We start from the raw sequence: 22,787 nt of genomic DNA, 5'->3' as shown, positions 1-22,787 counted from the left end.
TCAGGGACAACAGTCCCATCACCGGGATCAGGGACAACAGTCTCACATCACCAGGATCAGGGACAACAGTCCCACATGAACAGGATCAGGGACAGCACTCCCACATCACCAGGATCAGGGACAACAGTCCCACATCACCGGGATCGGGGACAACAGTCTCACATCACCAGGATCAGGGACAACAGTCCCACATCACCAGAATCAGGGACAACAGACCCACATCCCCAGGATCAGGAACAACAGTCCCACATCACCAGCATGAGGGACAACAGTCTCACATCACCAGGATCAGGGACAACAGTCCCACATCACCAGGATCAGGGACAACTGTCCCACATCACCAGGATCAGGGACAACAGTCCCACATCACCAGGATCAGGGACAACAGTCCCACATCACCAGGATCAGGGACAACAGCCCCACATCACCAGGATCAGGGACTACAGTCCCACATCACCAGGATCAGGGACAACAGTCCCACATCACCAGGATCAGGGACAACAGTCCCACATCACCAGGATCAGGGACAACAGTCCCACATCACCAGGATCAGGGACAACAGTCTCACATCACCAGGATCAGGGACAACAGTCCCACATCACCGGGATCAGGGACAACAGTCTCACATCACCGGGATCAGGGAAAACAGTCCCACATCACCGGGATCAGGGACAACAGTCCCACATCACCAGGATGAGGGACAACAGTCTCACATCACCAGGATCAGGGACAACAGTCCCACATCACCAGGGTCAGGGACAACAGTCCTACATCACCAGGATCAGGGACAACAGTCCCACATCACCAGGATCAGGGACAACAGTCCCACATCGCCAGGATCAGGGACAACAGTCCCACATCACCAGGATCAGGGACAACACTCCCACTTCACCAGGATCAGGGACAACAGTCTTACATCACCAGGATAAGGGACAGCTGTCCCACATCACCAGGATCAGGGACAACAGTCCCACATCACCAGGATCAGGGACAACAGTCTCACATCACCAGGATCAGGGACAACAGTCCCACATGAACAGGATCAGGGACAGCAGTCCCACATCACCAGGATCAGGGACAGCAGTCCCACATCACCAGGCTCAGGACAACAATCCAACATCACCAGGATCAGGACAACAGTCCCACATCACCAGGATCAGGACAACAGTCCCACATCACCAGGATCAGGACAACTTTCCCACATCACCAGGATCAGGACAACAGTCCCACATCACCAAGATGAGGACAACAGTCCCACATCACCAGGCTCAGGAAAACAATCCAACATCACCAGGATCAGGACAACAGTCCCACATCACCGGGATCAGGGACAACAGTCCCACATCACCAGGATAAGGGACAACAGTGTCACATCACCAGGATCAGGGCCAACAGTCCCACATCACCAGGATCAATGCAACAGTCCCACATCACCAGGCTCAGTACAACAGTCCCACATCACCAGGCTCAGTACAACAGTCCCACATCACCAGGATCAGGGACAACAGTCCGACATCACCAGGATCAGGGACAACAGTCTCACATCACCAGGATCAGGGACAACATTCCCACGTCACCAGGATCAGGGACAACAGTCCCACATCACCAGGATCAGGGACAACAGTCCCATCACCGGGATCAGGGACAACAGTCTCACATCACCAGGATCAGGGACAACAGTCCCACATGAACAGGATCAGGGACAGCACTCCCACATCACCAGGATCAGGGACAACAGTCCCACATCACCGGGATCGGGGACAACAGTCTCACATCACCAGGATCAGGGACAACAGTCCCACATCACCAGAATCAGGGACAACAGACCCACATCCCCAGGATCAGGAACAACAGTCCCACATCACCAGCATGAGGGACAACAGTCTCACATCACCAGGATCAGGGACAACAGTCCCACATCACCAGGATCAGGGACAACTGTCCCACATCACCAGGATCAGGGACAACAGTCCCACATCACCAGGATCAGGGACAACAGTCCCACATCACCAGGATCAGGGACAACAGCCCCACATCACCAGGATCAGGGACTACAGTCCCACATCACCAGGATCAGGGACAACAGTCCCACATCACCAGGATCAGGGACAACAGTCCCACATCACCAGGATCAGGGACAACAGTCTCACATCACCAGGATCAGGGACAACAGTCCCACATCACCGGGATCAGGGACAACAGTCTCAGATCACCAGGACCAGGGACAACATTCCCACATGACCAGGCACAGGGACATCAGACCGACATCACCAGGATTAGGACAACAGTCCCACATCACCAGGCTCAGGGACAACAGTCCAACATCACCAGGATCATGGACAACTGTCCCACTTCACCAGGATCAGGACAACAGTCCCACATCACCAGGCTCAGGGACAACAGTCTCACATCATCAGGCTCAGGGACGACAATCCCACATCACCAGGATCAGGGACAACAGTCCCACATCACCAGGATCAGGGACAACTTTCCCACATCACCAGGATCAGGACAACAGTCCCACATCACCAGGATCAGTGACAACAGTCCCACATCACCAGGATCAGGGAGAACAGTCTCACATCACCAGGATCAGGGACAACTTTCCCACATCACCAGGATCAGGGACAACATTCCCACATCACCAGGATCAGGGTCAACAATTCTACATCACGAGGATCAGGGACAACAGTCTCACATCACCAGGTTCAGGGACAACAGTCCCTCATCACCAGGATCAGGGACAACAGTCCCACATCATGAAGATCAGGGACAACAGTCTCACATCGCCAGGATCAGGGACAACATTCCCACATCACCAGGATCAGGAACAACAGTTTCACATCACCGGGATCAGGGACAACAGTCCCACATCACCAAGATGAGGACAACAGTCCCACATCACCAGGCTCAGTACAACAGTCCCACATCACCAGGCTCATGGACAACAGACCCACATCACCTGGATCAGGGACAACAGTCCCACATCACCAGGATCAGGAACAACAGTCCCACATCACCAGGATCAGAGACAATAGTCCCACATCACCAGGATCAGGGACAACAGTCCCACATCACCAGGATCAGGGACAACAGTCCTACATCACCAGGATCAGGACAACAATCCAACATCACCAGGATCAGGATAACAGTCCCACATCACCAGGATCAGGGACAACAGTCTCAGATCAGCAGGATCAGGGACAACAGTCCCACATCACCAGGATAAGGATAACAGTCCTACATCACCAGGATCAGGGACCACAGTCCCACATCACCAGGATCAGGGACAACAGTCTCACATCACCAGGATCAGGGACAACAGTCCCACATCACCAGGATAAGGGACAACAGTGTCACATCACCAGGATCAGGGCCAACAGTCCCACATCACCAGGATCAATGCAACAGTCCCACATCACCAGGCTCAGTACAACAGCCCCACATCACCAGGCTCAGTACAACAGTCCCACATCACCAGGCTCATGGACAACAGTCCCACATCACCAGGATCAGGGACAACAGTCCGACATCACCAGGATCAGGGACAACAGTCTCACATCACCAGGATCAAGGACAACATTCCCACGTCACCAGGATCAGGGACAACAGTCCCATCACCGGGATCAGGGACAACAGTCCCATCACCGGGATCAGGGACAACAGTCTCACATCACCAGGATCAGGGACAACAGTCCCACATGAACAGGATCAGGGACAGCACTCCCACATCACCAGGATCAGGGACAACAGTCCCACATCACCGGGATCGGGGACAACAGTCTCACATCACCAGGATCAGGGACAACAGTCCCACATCACCAGAATCAGGGACAACAGACCCACATCCCCAGGATCAGGAACAACAGTCCCACATCACCAGCATGAGGGACAACAGTCTCACATCACCAGGATCAGGGACAACAGTCCCACATCACCAGGATCAGGGACAACTGTCCCACATCACCAGGATCAGGGACAACAGTCCCACATCACCAGGATCAGGGACAACAGTCCCACATCACCAGGATCAGGGACAACAGCCCCACATCACCAGGATCAGGGACTACAGTCCCACATCACCAGGATCAGGGACAACAGTCCCACATCACCAGGATCAGGGACAACAGTCCCACATCACCAGGATCAGGGACAACAGTCCCACATCACCAGGATCAGGGACAACAGTCTCACATCACCAGGATCAGGGACAACAGTCCCACATCACCGGGATCAGGGACAACAGTCTCACATCACCGGGATCAGGGAAAACAGTCCCACATCACCGGGATCAGGGACAACAGTCCCACATCACCAGGATGAGGGACAACAGTCTCACATCACCAGGATCAGGGACAACAGTCCCACATCACCAGGGTCAGGGACAACAGTCCTACATCACCAGGATCAGGGACAACAGTCCCACATCACCAGGATCAGGGACAACAGTCCCACATCGCCAGGATCAGGGACAACAGTCCCACATCACCAGGATCAGGGACAACACTCCCACTTCACCAGGATCAGGGACAACAGTCTTACATCACCAGGATAAGGGACAGCTGTCCCACATCACCAGGATCAGGGACAACAGTCCCACATCACCAGGATCAGGGACAACAGTCTCACATCACCAGGATCAGGGACAACAGTCCCACATGAACAGGATCAGGGACAGCAGTCCCACATCACCAGGATCAGGGACAACAGTCCCACATCACCGGGATCAGGGACAACAGTCTCACATCACCGGGATCAGGGACAACAGTCCCACATCACCAGGATCAGGACAACAGTCCCACATCACCAAGATGAGGACAACAGTCCCACATCACCAGGCTCAGGACAACAATCCAACATCACCAGGATCAGGACAACAGTCCCACATCACCAGGATCAGGACAACAGTCCCACATCACCAGGATCAGGACAACTTTCCCACATCACCAGGATCAGGACAACAGTCCCACATCACCAAGATGAGGACAACAGTCCCACATCACCAGGCTCAGGAAAACAATCCAACATCACCAGGATCAGGACAACAGTCCCACATCACCGGGATCAGGGACAACAGTCCCACATCACCAGGATAAGGGACAACAGTGTCACATCACCAGGATCAGGGCCAACAGTCCCACATCACCAGGATCAATGCAACAGTCCCACATCACCAGGCTCAGTACAACAGTCCCACATCACCAGGCTCAGTACAACAGTCCCACATCACCAGGATCAGGGACAACAGTCCGACATCACCAGGATCAGGGACAACAGTCTCACATCACCAGGATCAGGGACAACATTCCCACGTCACCAGGATCAGGGACAACAGTCCCACATCACCAGGATCAGGGACAACAGTCCCATCACCGGGATCAGGGACAACAGTCTCACATCACCAGGATCAGGGACAACAGTCCCACATGAACAGGATCAGGGACAGCACTCCCACATCACCAGGATCAGGGACAACAGTCCCACATCACCGGGATCGGGGACAACAGTCTCACATCACCAGGATCAGGGACAACAGTCCCACATCACCAGAATCAGGGACAACAGACCCACATCCCCAGGATCAGGAACAACAGTCCCACATCACCAGCATGAGGGACAACAGTCTCACATCACCAGGATCAGGGACAACAGTCCCACATCACCAGGATCAGGGACAACTGTCCCACATCACCAGGATCAGGGACAACAGTCCCACATCACCAGGATCAGGGACAACAGTCCCACATCACCAGGATCAGGGACAACAGCCCCACATCACCAGGATCAGGGACTACAGTCCCACATCACCAGGATCAGGGACAACAGTCCCACATCACCAGGATCAGGGACAACAGTCCCACATCACCAGGATCAGGGACAACAGTCTCACATCACCAGGATCAGGGACAACAGTCCCACATCACCGGGATCAGGGACAACAGTCTCACATCACCGGGATCAGGGAAAACAGTCCCACATCACCGGGATCAGGGACAACAGTCCCACATCACCAGGATGAGGGACAACAGTCTCACATCACCAGGATCAGGGACAACAGTCCCACATCACCAAGATCAGGGACAACAGTCCCACATCACCAGGATCAGGGACAACAGTCCCACATCACCAGGATCAGGGTCAACAGTCCCACATCACCAGGATCAGGGACAATAGTCCCACATCACCAGGATCAGGGACAACAGTCCCACATCACCAGGGTCAGGGACAACATCCTACATCACCAGGATCAGGGACAACAGTCCCACATCACCAGGATCAGGGACAACAGTCCCACATCGCCAGGATCAGGGACAACAGTCCCACATCACCAGGATCAGGGACAACACTCCCACTTCACCATGATCATGGACAACAGTCTTACATCACCAGGATAAGGGACAGCTGTCCCACATCACCAGGATCAGGGACAACAGTCCCACATCACCAGGATCAGGGACAACAGTCTCACATCACCAGGATCAGGGACAACAGTCCCACATGAACAGGATCAGGGACAGCAGTCCCACATCACCAGGATCAGGGACAACAGTCCCACATCACCGGGATCAGGGACAACAGTCTCACATCACCGGGATCAGGGACAACAGTCCCACATCACCAGGATCAGGACAACAGTCCCACATCACCAAGATGAGGACAACAGTCCCACATCACCAGGCTCAGGACAACAATCCAACATCACCAGGATCAGGACAACAGTCCCACATCACCAGGATCAGGACAACAGTCCCACATCACCAGGATCAGGACAACTTTCCCACATCACCAGGATCAGGACAACAGTCCCACATCACCAAGATGAGGACAACAGTCCCACATCACCAGGCTCAGGAAAACAATCCAACATCACCAGGATCAGGACAACAGTCCCACATCACCGGGATCAGGGACAAATGTCTCACATCACCAGGATCAGGGACAACTTTCCCACATCACCAGGATCAGGGACAACTTTCCCACATCACCAGGATCAGGACAACAGTCACACATCACCAGGATCAGTGAGAACAGTCCCACATCACCAGGATCAGGGACAACAGTCCCACATCACCAGGATCAGGGACAACAGTCTCACATCACCAGGATGAGGGACAACAGTCCCACATCTCCAGGATCAGGGACAACAGTCTCACATCACCAGGACCAGGGACAACAGTCCCACATCACCAGGCACAGGGACGTCAGACCGACATCACCAGGATTAGGACAACAGTCCCACATCACCAGGCTCAGGGACAACAGTCCAACATCTCCAGGACCAGGGACAACAGTCCCACATCACCAGGATCATGGACAACTGTCCCACTTCACCAGGATCAGGACAACAGTCCCACATCACCAGGCTCAGGGACAACAGTCTCACATCATCAGGCACAGGGACGACAATCCCACATCACCAGGATCAGGGACAACAGTCCCACATCACCAGGATCAGGACAACAGTCCCACATCACCAGGATCAGTGACAACAGTCCCACATCACCAGGATCAGGGAGAACAGTCTCACATCACCAGGATCAGGGACAAATTTCCCACATCACCAGGATCAGGGTCAACAATTCTACATCACGAGGATCAGGGACAACAGTCTCACATCACCAGGTTCAGGGACAACAGTCCCTCATCACCAGGATCAGGGACAACAGTCCCACATCATGAAGATCAGGGACAACAGTCTCACATCGCCAGGATCAGGGACAACATTCCCACATCACCAGGATCAGGAACAACAGTTTCACATCACCGGGATCAGGGACAACAGTCCCACATCACCAGGAAAAATGCAACAGTCCCACATCACCAGGATCAGGGACAACAGTCCCACATCACCAGGATCAGGGACAACAGTCCCACATCACCAGGATTAGGGACAACAGTCCCACATCACCAGGATCAGGGACAACAGGCCCACATCACCAGGATCAGGGAGAATAGTCCCACATCACCAGGATCAGGGACAACAGTCCCACATCACCAGGATCAGGGACAACAGTCCTACATCACCAGGATCAGGGACAACAGTCCCACATCACTAGGATCAGGGACAACAGTCCCAAATCACCAGGATCAGGGACAACAGTCCCACATCACCAGGATCAGGGACAACAGTCCCACATCACCAGGATCAGGGACAACAGTCTTACATCACCAGGATAAGGGACAGCAGTCCCACATCACCAGGATCAGGGACAACAGTCCCACATCACCAGGATCAGGGACAACAGTCTCACATCAGCAGGATCAGGGACAACAGTCCCACATGAACAGGATCAGGGACAGCAGTCCCACATCACCAGGATCAGGGACAACAGTCCCACATCACCGGGATCAGGGACAACAGTCTCACATCACCGGGATCAGGGACAACAGTCCCACATCACCAGGATCAAGACAACAGACCCACATCACCAAGATGAGGACAACAGTCCCACATCACCAGGCTCAGGAAAACAATCCAACATCACCAGGATCAGGACAACAGTCCCACATCACCAGGATCAGGACAACAGTCCCACATCACCAGGATCAGGACAACGTTCCCACATCACCAGGATCAGGACAACAGTCCCACATCACCAAGATGAGGACAACTTTCCCACATCACCAGGATCAGGGACAACTTTCCCACATCACCAGGATCAGGACAACAGTCCCACATCACCAGGATCAGTGACAACAGTCCCAAATCACCAGGATCAGGGACAACAGTCCCACATCACCAGGATCAGGGACAACAGACTCACATCACCAGGATCAGGGACAACAGTCCCACATCTCCAGGATCAGGAACAACAGTCCCACATCACCAGGCACAGGGACGTCAGACCTACATCACCAGGATTAGGACAACAGTCCCACATCACCAGGCTCAGGGACAACAGTCCAACATCTCCAGGACCAGGGACAACAGTCCCACATCACCAGGATCATGGACAACTGTCCCACTTCACCAGGATCAGGACAACAGTCCCACATCACCAGGATCAGGGACAACAGTCTCACATCACGAGGATCAGGGACAACAGTCCCACATGTACAGGATCAGTGACAGCAGTCCCACATCACCAGGATCAGCGACAACAGTCCCACATCACCAGGCACAAGGACGACAGACCGACATCACCAGGATTAGGACAACAGTCCCACATCTCCAGGCTCAGGGACAACAGTCCCACATCTCCAGGATCAGGGACAACAGTCCCACATCACCAGGATCAGGGACGATAGTCCACATTACCAGGATCAGGACAACTGTCCCACATCACAAGATTAGGACAACAGTCCCACATCAACAGGCTCAGGGACAACAGTCCCACATCACCAGGATCAGGGACAACAGTCTCACATCACCAGGATCAGGGACAACAGTCCCACATCACCAGGATCAGGGACAACAGTCCCACATCACCAGGATCAGGGACAACAGTCCCACATCACCAGCATCAGGGACAACAGTCTCACATCACCAGGATCAGGGACAACAGTCCCACATCACCAGGATCAGGGACAACAGTCCCACATCACCAGGATCAGGGACAACAGTCTCACATCACCAGGATCAGGGACAACAGTCCCACATCACCAGGATCAGGGACAACAGTCTCACATCAACAGGATCAGGGACAACAGTCCCACATGAACAGGATCAGGGACAGCAGTCCCACATCACCAGGATCAGGGACAACAGTCCAACATCACCGGGATCAGGGACAACAGTCCCACATCACCAGGATCAGGGACAACAGTCCCACATCACCAGGATCAGGGACAACAGTCCCACATCACCATGATCAGGGACAACAGTCCCACATCACCAGGATCAGGGACAACAGTCTTACATCACCAGGATAAGGGACAACAGTCCCACATCACCAGGATCAGGGACAACAGTCCCACATCACCAGGATCAGGGACAACAGTTACACATCACCAGGATCAGGGACAACAGTCCCACATGAACAGGATCAGGGACAACAGTCCCACATGAACAGGATCAGGGACAGCAGTCCCACATCACCAGGATCAGGTACAACAGTCCCACATCACCGGGATCAGGGACAACAGTCTCACATCACCGGGATCAGGGACAACAGTCCCACATCACCAGGATCAGGACAACAGTCCCACATCACCAAGATGAGGACAACAGTCCCACATCACCAGGCTCAGGACAACAATCCAACATCACCAGGAACAGGACAACAGTCCCACATCACCAGGATCAGGACAACAGTCCCACATCACCAGGATCAGGACAACTTTCCCACATCACCAGGATCAGGGACAACAGTCTTACATCACCAGGATAAGGGACAACAGTCCCACATCACCAGGATCAGGGACAACAGTCCCACATCACCAGGATCAGGGACAACAGTCACACATCACCAGGATCAGGGACAACAGTCCCACATCACCAGGATCAGGGACAACAGTCACACATCACCAGGATCAGGGACAACAGTCCCACATCACCAGGATCAGGGACAACAGTCACACATCACCAGGATCAGGGACAACAGTCCCACATGAACAGGATCAGGGACAACAGTCCCACATCATGAAGATCAGGGACAACAGTCTCACATCGCCAGGATCAGGGACAACATTCCCACATCACCAGGATCAGGAACAACAGTTTCACATCACCGGGATCAGGGACAACAGTCCCACATCACCAAGATGAGGACAACAGTCCCACATCACCAGGAAAAATGCAACAGTCCCACATCACCAGGATCAGGGAGAACAGTCCCACATCACCAGGCTCAGTACAACAGTCCCACATCACCAGGCTCATGGACAACAGACCCACATCACCTGGATCAGGGACAACAGTCCCACATCACCAGGATCAGGGACAACAGTCGCACATCACCAGGATCAGGGACAACAGTCCCAAATCACCAGGATCAGGGACAACAGTACCACATCACCAGGATCAGGGACAACAGTCTTACATCACCAGGATAAGGGACAGCAGTCCCACATCACCAGGATCAGGGACAACAGTCCCACATCACCAGGATCAGGGACAACAGTCTCACATCACCAGGATCAGGGACAACAGTCCCACATGAACAGGATCAGGGACAGCAGTCCCACATCACCAGGATCAGGGACAACAGTCCCACATCACCGGGATCAGGGACAACAGTCTCACATCACCAGGATCATGGACAACTGTCCCACTTCACCAGGATCAGGACAACAGTCCCACATCACCAGGATCAGGGACAACAGTCTCACATCACGAGGATCAGGGACAACAGTCCCACATGTACAGGATCAGTGACAGCAGTCCCACATCACCAGGATCAGCGACAACAGTCCCACATCACCAGGCACAAGGACGACAGACCGACATCACCAGGATTAGGACAACAGTCCCACATCACCAGGCTCAGGGACAACAGTCCCACATCTCCAGGATCAGGGACAACAGTCCCACATCACCAGGATCAGGGACGATAGTCCACATTACCAGGATCAGGACAACTGTCCCACATCACAAGATTAGGACAACAGTCCCACATCAACAGGCTCAGGGACAACAGTCCCACATCACCAGGATCAGGGACAACAGTCTCACATCACCAGGATCAGCGACAACAGTCCCACATCACCAGGATCAGGGACAACAGTCCCACATCACCAGGATCAGGGACAACAGTCCCACATCACCAGCATCAGGGACAACAGTCTCACATCACCAGGATCAGGGACAACAGTCCCACATCACCAGGATCAGGGACAACAGTCCCACATCACCAGGATCAGGGACAACAGTCTCACATCACCAGGATCAGGGACAACAGTCCCACATCACCCGGATCAGGGACAACAGACCCACATCACCAGGATCAGGGACAACAGTCTCACATCACCAGGATCAGGGACAACAGTCCCACATGAACAGGATCAGGGACAGCAGTCCCACATCACCAGGATCAGGGACAACAGTCCAACATCACCGGGATCAGGGACAACAGTCCCACATCACCAGGATCAGGGACAACAGTCCCACATCACCAGGATCAGGGACAACAGTCCCACATCACCAGGATCAGGGACAACAGTCCCACATCACCAGGATCAGGGACAACAGTCTTACATCACCAGGATAAGGGACAACAGTCCCACATCACCAGGATCAGGGACAACAGTCCCACATCACCAGGATCAGGGACAACAGTTACACATCACCAGGATCAGGGACAACAGTCCCACATGAACAGGATCAGGGACAACAGTCCCACATGAACAGGATCAGGGACAGCAGTCCCACATCACCAGGATCAGGTACAACAGTCCCACATCACCGGGATCAGGGACAACAGTCTCACATCACCGGGATCAGGGACAACAGTCCCACATCACCAGGATCAGGACAACAGTCCCACATCACCAAGATGAGGACAACAGTCCCACATCACCAGGCTCAGGACAACAATCCAACATCACCAGGATCAGGACAACAGTCCCACATCACCAGGATCAGGACAACAGTCCCACATCACCAGGATCAGGACAACTTTCCCACATCACCAGGATCAGGGACAACAGTCTTACATCACCAGGATAAGGGACAACAGTCCCACATCACCAGGATCAGGGACAACAGTCCCACATCACCAGGATCAGGGACAAGAGTCACACATCACCAGGATCAGGGACAACAGTCCCACATGAACAGGATCAGGGACAACAGTCCCACATCATGAAGATCAGGGACAACAGTCTCACATCGCCAGGATCAGGGACAACATTCCCACATCACCAGGATCAGGAACAACAGTTTCACATCACCGGGATCAGGGACAACAGTCCCACATCACCAAGATGAGGACAACAGTCCCACATCACCAGGAAAAATGCAACAGTCCCACATCACCAGGATCAGGGAGAACAGTCCCACATCACCAGGCTCAGTACAACAGTCCCACATCACCAGGCTCATGGACAACAGACCCACATCACCTGGATCAGGGACAACAGTCCCACATCACCAGGATCAGGGACAACAGTCCCACATCACCAGGATCAGGGACAACAGTCCCAAATCACCAGGATCAGGGACAACAGTACCACATCACCAGGATCAGGGACAACAGTCCCACATCACCAGGATCAGGGACAACAGTCTTACATCACCAGGATAAGGGACAGCAGTCCCACATCACCAGGATCAGGGACAACAGTCCCACATCACCAGGATCAGGGACAACAGTCTCACATCACCAGGATCAGGGACAACAGTCCCACATGAACAGGATCAGGGACAGCAGTCCCACATCACCAGGATCAGGGACAACAGTCCCACATCACCGGGATCAGGGACAACAGTCTCACATCACCGGGATCAGGGACAACAGTCCGACATCACCAGGATCAAGACAACAGACCCACATCACCAAGATGAGGACAACAGTCCCACATCACCAGGCTCAGGAAAACAATCCAACTTCACTAGGATCAGGACAACAGTCCCACATCACCAGGATCAGGACAACAGTCCCACATCACCAGGATCAGGACAACGTTCCCACATCACCAGGATCAGGACAACAGTCCCACATCACCAAGATGAGGACAACTTTCCCACATCACCAGGATCAGGGACAACTTTCCCACATCACCAGGATCAGGACAACAGTCCCACATCACCAGGATCAGTAACAACAGTCCCAAATCACCAGGATCAGGGACAACAGTCCCACATCACCAGGATCAGGGACAACAGTCTCACATCACCAGGATCAGGGACAACAGTCCCACATCTCCAGGATCAGGGACAACAGTCTTACATCACCAGGATAAGGGACAACAGTCCCACATCACCAGGATCAGGGACAACAGTCCCACATCACCAGGATCAGGGACAACAGTTACACATCACCAGGCTCAGGGACAACAGTCCCACATCTCCAGGATCAGGGACAACAGTCCCACATCACCAGGATCAGGGACAACAGTCCCACATCACCAGGGTCAGGACAACAGTCTCACATCAACAGGCTCAGGGACGACAGTCCCACATCACCAGGATCAGGGACGATAGTCCACATTACCAGGATCAGGACAACTGTCCCACATCACAAGATTAGGACAACAGTCCCACATCAACAGGCTCAGGGACAACAGTCCCACATCACCAGGATCAGGGACAACAGTCCCACATCACCAGGATCAGGGACAACAGTCTCACATCACCAGGATCAGGGACAACAGTCCCACATCACCAGGATCAGGGACAACAGTCCCACATCACCAGGATCAGGGACAACAGTCTCACATCACCAGGATCAGGGACAACAGTCCAACATCATCAGGATCAGGGACAACAGTCTCACATCACCAGGATCAGGGACAACAGTCCCACATCACCAGGATCAGGACAACAGTCCCACATCACCAGGCTCAGGACAACAGTCCCAAATCACCAGGATCAGGGACGACAGTCCCACATCACCAGGCTCAAGACAACAGTCCCACATCACCAGGCTCAGGACAACAGTCCCACATCACCAGGATCAGGGACAACAGTCCCACATCACCAGGATCAGGGACAACAGTCTCACATCACCAGGATCAGGGACAACAGTCCCACATCACCAGGATCAGGGACAACAGTCCCACATCACCAGGATCAGGGACAACAGTCCCACATCACCAGGATCAGGGACAACAGTCCCAAATCACCAGGATGAGGGACAACAGTACCACATCACCAGGATCAGGGACAACAGTACCACATCACCAGGATCAGGGACAACAGTCCCACATCACCAGGATCAGGGACAACAGTCTTACATCACCAGGATAAGGGACAGCAGTCCCACATCACCAGGATCAGGGACAACAGTCCCACATCACCAGGATCAGGGACAACAGTCTCACATCACCAGGATCAGGGACAACAGTCCCACATGAACAGGATCAGGGACAGCAGTCCCACATCACCAGGATCAGGGACAACAGTCCCACATCACCGGGATCAGGGACAACAGTCTCATATCACCGGGATCAGGGACAACAGTCCCACATCACCAGGATCAGGGACAACAGTCTCACATCACCAGGATCAGGGACAACAGTCCCACATCACCAGGATCAGGGACAACAGTCCCACATAACCAGGATCAGGGACAACAGTCCCAAATCACCAGGATCAGGGACAACAGTACCACATCACCAGGATCAGGGACAACAGTCCCACATCACCAGGATCAGGGACAACAGTCTTACATCACCAGGATAAGGGACAGCAGTCCCACATCACCAGGATCAGGGACAACAGTCCCACATCACCAGGATCAGGGACAACAGTCTCACATCACCAGGATCAGGGACAACAGTCCCACATGAACAGGATCAGGGACAGCAGTCCCACATCACCAGGATCAGGGACAACAGTCCCACATCACCGGGATCAGGGACAACAGTCTCACATCACCGGGATCAGGGACAACAGTCCGACATCACCAGGATCAGGACAACAGTCCCACATCACCAGGATCAGGACAACGTTCCCACATGAACAGGATCAGGGACAGCAGTCCCACATCACCAGGATCAGGACAACAGACCCACATCACCAGGATCAGGACAACAGTCCCACATCACCAGGATCAGGACAACGTTCCCACATCACCAGGATCAGGACAACAGTCCCACATCACCAAGATGAGGACAACTTTCCCACATCACCAGGATCAGGACAACAGTCCCACATCACCAGGATCAGTGACAACAGTCCCAAATCACCAGGATCAGGGACAACAGTCCCACATCACCAGGATCAGGGACAACAGTCTCACATCACCAGGATCAGGGACAACAGTCCCACATCTCCAGGATCAGGGACAACAGTCCCACATCACCAGGCACAGGGACGTCAGACCGACATCACCAGGATTAGGACAACAGTCCCACATCACCAGGCTCAGGGACAACAGTCCAACATCTCCAGGACCAGGGACAACAGTCCCACATCACCAGGATCATGGACAACTGTCCCACTTCACCAGGATCAGGACAACAGTCCCACATCACCAGGCTCAGGGACAACAGTCTCACATCATCAGGCTCAGGGACGACACTCCCACATCACCAGGATCAGGGACAACTTTCCCACATCACCAGGATCAGGACAACAGTCCCACATCACCAGGATCAGTGACAACAGTCCCACATCACCAGGATCAGGGAGAAGAGTCTCACATCACCAGGATCAGGGACAACTTTCCCACATCACCAGGATCAGGGACAACATTCCCACATCACCAGGATCAGGGACAACAGTTCTACATCACGAGGATCAGGGACAACAGTCCCACATCACCAGGCTCAGGGACAACAGTTCTACATCACGAGGATCAGGGACAACAGTCTCACATCACCAGGATCAGGGACAACAGTCCCTCATCACCAGGATCAGGGACAACAGTCCCACATCAACAGGATCAGGGACAACATTCCCACATCACCAGGATCAGGAACAACAGTTTCACATCACCGGGATCAGGGACAACAGTCCCACATCACCAAGATGAGGACAACAGTCCCACATCACCAGGAACAATGCAACAGTCCCACATCACCAGGATCAGGGACAACAGTCCCACATCACCAGGATCAGCGACAACAGTCCCACATCACCAGGCTCAGTACAACAGTCCCACATCACCAGGCTCATGGACAAGAGTCCCACATCACCAGGCTCATGGACAACAGTCCCACATCACCAGGCTCATGGACAACAGTCCCACGTCACGAGGATCAGGGACAACAGTCCCACATCACCAGGATCAGGGACAACCGTCTCACATCCCCAGGATCAAGGACAACATTCCCACGTCACCAGGGTCTGGGACAACAGTCCCACATCACCAGGATCAGGGACAACAGTCCCACATGTACAGGATCAGTGACAGCAGTCCCACATCACCAGGATCAGCGACAACAGTCCCACATCACCAGGCTCAGGGACAACAGTCCCACATCACCAGGATCAGGGACAACAGTCCCACATCACCAGGATCAGGACAACAGTCTCACATCAACAGGCTCAGGGACGACAGTCCCACATCACCAGGATCAGGGACGATAGTCCACATTACCAGGATCAGGACAACTGTCCCACATCACAAGATTAGGACAACAGTCCCACATCAACAGGCTCAGGGACAACAGTCCCACATCACCAGGATCAGGGACAACAGTCCCACATCACCAGGATCAGGGACAACAGTCTCACATCACCAGGATCAGGGACAACAGTCCCACATCACCAGGATCAGGGACAACAGTCCCACATCACCAGGATCAGGGACAACAGTCCCACATCACCAGCATCAGGGACAACAGTCTCACATCACCAGGATCAGGGACAACAGTCCAACATCACCAGGATCAGGGACAACAGTCCCACATCACCAGGATCAGGGACAACAGTCTCACATCACCAGGATCAGGGACAACAGTCCCACATCACCCGGATCAGGGACAACAGTCCCACATCACCAGGATCAGGGACAACAGTCTCACATCACCATGATCAGGGACAACAGTCCCACATGAACAGGATCAGGGACAGCAGTCCCACATCACCAGGATCAGGGACAATAGTCCAACATCACCGGGATCAGGGACAACAGTCCCACATCACCAGGATCAGGGACAACAGTCCCACATCACCAGGATCAGGGACAACAGTCCCACATCACCAGGATCAGGGACAACAGTCCCACATCACCAGGATCAGGGACAACAGTCTTACATCACCACGATAAGGGACAACAGTCCCACATCACCAGGATCAGGGACAACAGTCCCACATCACCAGGATCAGGGACAACAGTCACACATCAACAGGATCAGGGACAACAGTCCCACATGAACAGGATCAGGGACAGCAGTCCCACATCACCAGGATCAGGTACAACAGTCCCACATCACCGGGATCAGGGACAACAGTCTCACATCACCGGGATCAGGGACAACAGTCCCACATCACCAGGATCAGGACAACAGTCCCACATCACCAAGATGAGGACAACAGTCCCACATCACCAGGCTCAGGACAACAATCCAACATCACCAGGATCAGGACAACAGTCCCACATCACCAGGATCAGGACAACAGTCCCACATCACCAGGATCAGGACAACTTTCCCACATCACCAGGATCAGGACAACAGTCCCACATCACCAGGATCAGGACAACAGTCCCACATCACCGGGATCAGGGACAACAGTCTCACATCACCAGGATCAGGGACAACAGTCCCACATCACCGGGATCAGGTACAACAGTCTCACATCACCAGGATCAGGGACAACAGTCCCACATCACCAGGATCAGGGACAACAGTCCCACATCCACAGGATCAGGGACAACAGTCCCACATCACCAGGATGAGGGACAACAGTCTCACATCACCAGGATCAGGGATAACAGTCCCACATCACTAGGATCAGGGACAACAGTCCCACATCACCAGGATCAGCGACAACAGTCCCACATCACCAGGATCAGGGACAACAGTCCCACATCACCAGGGTCAGGGACAACAGTCCCACATCACCAGGATCAGGGACAACAGTCCCACATCACCAGGATCAGGGACAACAGTCTTACATCACCAGGATAAGGGACAACAGTCCCACATCACCAGGATCAGGGACAACAGTCCCACATCACCAGGATCAGGGACAACAGTCTCACATCACCAGGATCAGGGACAACAGCCCCACATGAACAGGATCAGGGACAGCAGTCCAACATCACCAGGATCAGGGACAGCAGTCCCACATCACCAGGATCAGGGACAACAGTCCCACATCACCAGGATCAGGACAACAGTCCCACATCACCAAGATGAGGCAACAGTCCCACATCACCAGGCTCAGGACAACAATCCAACATCTCCAGGATCAGGACAACAGTCCCACATCACCAGGATCAGGACAACAATCCCACATCACCAGGATCAGGACAACTTTCCCACATCACCAGGATCAGGACAACAGTCCCACATCAACAAGATGAGGACAACAGTCCCACATCACCAGGATCAGGACAACAGTCCCACATCACCAGGATCAGGGACAACAGTCCCACATCACCAGATTCAGGGACAACAGTCTCACATCACCAGGATCAGGGACAACAGTCCCACATCTCCAGGATCAGGGACAACAGTCTCACATCACCAGGACCAGGGACAACAGTCCCACATCACCAGGCACAGGGACGTCAGACCGACATCACCAGGATTAGGAACAACAGTCCAACATCTCCAGGACCAGGTACAACAGTCCCACATCACCAGGATCAAGGACAACAGTCTCACATCACCAGGATCAGGGACAACAGTCCCACATCACCAGGATCAGGGACAACAGTCCCACATCACCAGGATCAGGGACAACAGTCCCACATCACCAGGATCAGGGACAACAGTCTCACATCACCAGGATCAGGGACAACAGTCACACATCACCAGGATCAGGGACAACAGTCCCACATCCAGGATCAGGGACAACAGTCCCACATCACCAGGATCAGGGACAACAGTCTCACGTCACCAGGATCAATGCAACAGTCCCACATCACCAGGATCAGGAACAACAGTCTCACATCACCGGGATCAGGGACAACAGTCCCACATCACCAAGATGAGGACAACAGTCCCACATCACCAGGAACAATGCAACAGTCCCACATCACCAGGATCAGGGACAACTGTCCCACATCACCAGGCTCAGTACAACAGTCCCACATCACCAGGCTCATGGACAACAGTCCCACATCACCAGGATCAGGGACAACAGTCCCACATCACCAGGATCAGGGACAACAGTCTCACATCACCAGGCTCAGTGCAACAGTCCCACATCACCAGGCTCAGGGACAACAGTCCCACATCACCAGGATCAGGGACAACAGTCCCACATCACCAGGATCAGGGACAACCGTCTCACCTCCCCAGGATCAAGGACAACATTCCCACGTCACCAGGGTCAGGTACAACAGTCCCACATCACCAGGATCAGGGACAACAGTCTCACATCACCAGGATCAGGGACAACAGTCCCACATGAACAGGATCAGTGACAGCAGTCCCACATCACCAGGATCAGCGACAACAGTCCCACATCACCAGGCACAGGGACAACAGACCGACATCACCAGGATTAGGACAACAGTCCCACATCACCAGGCTCAGGGACAACAGTCCCACATCTCCAGGATGAGGGAGAACAGTCCCACATCACCAGGATGAGGGACAACAGTCCCACATCACCAGGATCAGGACAACAGTCCCACATCACCAGGCTCAGGGACAACAGTCCCTCATCATCAGGCTCAGGGACGACAGTCCCACATCAGCAGGATCAGGGACGACAGTCCACATCACCAGGATCAGGACAACTGTCCCACATCAGCAAGATTAGGACAACAGTCCCACATCAACAGGCTCAGGACAACAATCCAACATCACCAGGATCAGGATAACAGTCCTACATCACCAGGATCAGGGACAACAGTCTCACATCACCAGGACCAGGGACAACAGTCCCACAACACCAGGATCAGGGACAACAGTCCCACATCACCAGGATCAGGGACAACAGTCCCACATCACCAGGATCAGGACAACAATCCAACATCACCAGGATCAGGATAACATTCCTACATCACCAGGATGAGGGACAACAGTCTCACATCACCAGGATCAGGGACAACAGTCTCACATCACCAGGATCAGGGACAACAGTCCCACATCACCAGGATCAGGATAACAGTCCTACATCACCAGGATCAGGGACCACAGTCCCACATCACCAGGATCAGGGACAACAGTCTCACATCACCAGGATCAGGGACAACAGTCCCACATCACCAGGATCAGGGACAACAGTCCAACATCACCAGGATCAGGGACAACAGTGTCACATCACCAGGATCAGGGACAACAGTCCCACATCAGCAGGATCAGGGACAACAGTCTCACATCACCAGGATAAGGATAACAGTCCTACATCACCAGGATCATGGACCACAGTCCCACATCACCAGGATCAGGGACAACAGTCTCACATCACCAGGATCAGGGACAACAGTCCCACATCACCAGGATCAGGGACAACAGTCCCACATCACCAGGATCAGGGACAACAGTCCCACATCACCAGGATCAGGGACAACTGTCCCACATCACCAGGATCAGGACAACAGTCCCACATCACCAGGATCAGGGACAACAGTCTCACATCATCAGGATCAGGGACAACTGTCCCACATCACCAGGATCAGGGACAACAGTCCAATATCACCAGGCTCAGGACAACAATGCAACATCACCAGGATCAGGATAGCAGTCCCACATCACCAGTCTCAGGGACAACAGTCTCACATCACCAGGATTAGGGACAACAGTCCCACATCACCAGGATCAGTGACAACATTCCCACATCACCAGGATCAGGGACAACAGTCCCACATCACCAGGCACAGGACAACAATGCAACATCACCAGGATCAGGATAGCAGTCCCACATCACCAGTCTCAGGGACAACAGTCTCACATCACCAGGATCAGGGACAACAGTCCCACATCACCAGGATCAGGGACAACAGTCCCACATCACCAGGCACAGGGACGACTGACCGACATCAACAGGATTAGGACAACAGTCCCACATCACCAGGATCAGGGACAACAGTCCCACATCACCAGGCTCAGGACAACAATCCATCACCAGGATCAGGATAACAGTCCCACATCACCAGGATCAGGGACGACAGTCCCACATCACCAGGCTCAGGACAGCAATCCATCACCAGGATCAGGTTAACAGTCCCACATCACCAGGATCAGGGACAACAGTCTCACATCACCAGGATCAGGGGCAACAATCCCACATCACCAGGATCAGGGACAACAGTCTCACATCACCAGGATCAGGGACAACAGTCCCACATCACCAGGCTCAGGGACAACAGTCCCACATCACCAGGCTCAGGGACAACAGTCCCACATCACCAGGATCAGGGACAACAGTCCCACATCACCAGGATCAGGACAACAATCCCACATCACCAGCCATTCACCTCCTTCTCCCCGTAATCTTTCACACATGACTGATCGAGAATCAACCAGCTCCCCTTAAATGCCCCAGTGACCTGGCCTCCACCGTTGCCCTTGAGAACGAGTTCCACAGATTTACCACCCTGCGGATGAAAAAGATCCTGCTCATCTCTGTTCTAAATGGACAATCCTCTATTTTGAGGGTGTGCCCTCTGGTCCTAGACTCCAGCACTATAGGAAACGTCCTCTCCATGTCCACTATATCGGGGCCTTTCAACATTCAACACGTTTCAATAAGATCTGTCTGTTCTTTTCGATTGGAAAATAGTCTGTGCTTTTATTCCTTCCAGTAACGTGCATGAGCATTTGGGTTCAAAGCAAGTCTATTATCAACGTATATATTTGTCACCAGGTACAACCCTGAGATCAGTTTTCTTGTGGGCATACTCAACAAGAATATCGAATAATAACTAGAGCAGAATTATTGAAAGACCACCCAATTAGGGCATTAAACCAAAGAGCAGATACAAGTTGCAGAAATACAAAAAGAAGAAATAATAACAAATAAATAAGTGAGAACGAGATGACGAGCCCTTGAAAGTGGGTGCACAGGTTACGGGAAGAGTTCAGTGACGGGGCAACTGAAGTTATCCCCTCTGATTGAA

At 53.2% G+C, this 22,787-nt stretch overlaps 1 protein-coding gene across 1 annotated transcript in view; it reads left to right on the top strand.

Moving 5' to 3' along the window:
- The window catches only part of LOC132386247 (caspase-14-like), an 87,383-nt gene that overhangs the window by 49,846 nt on the left and 14,750 nt on the right, over positions 1 to 22,787 (top strand). The gene's annotated exons all lie outside the window — the stretch shown is intronic.

This window comes from Hypanus sabinus, unplaced genomic scaffold, assembly GCF_030144855.1.
Source record: "Hypanus sabinus isolate sHypSab1 unplaced genomic scaffold, sHypSab1.hap1 scaffold_1071, whole genome shotgun sequence".
Taxonomy (NCBI): Eukaryota; Metazoa; Chordata; class Chondrichthyes; order Myliobatiformes; family Dasyatidae; genus Hypanus; species Hypanus sabinus.
This window is presented reverse-complemented; position numbering and strand designations above follow the sequence as displayed.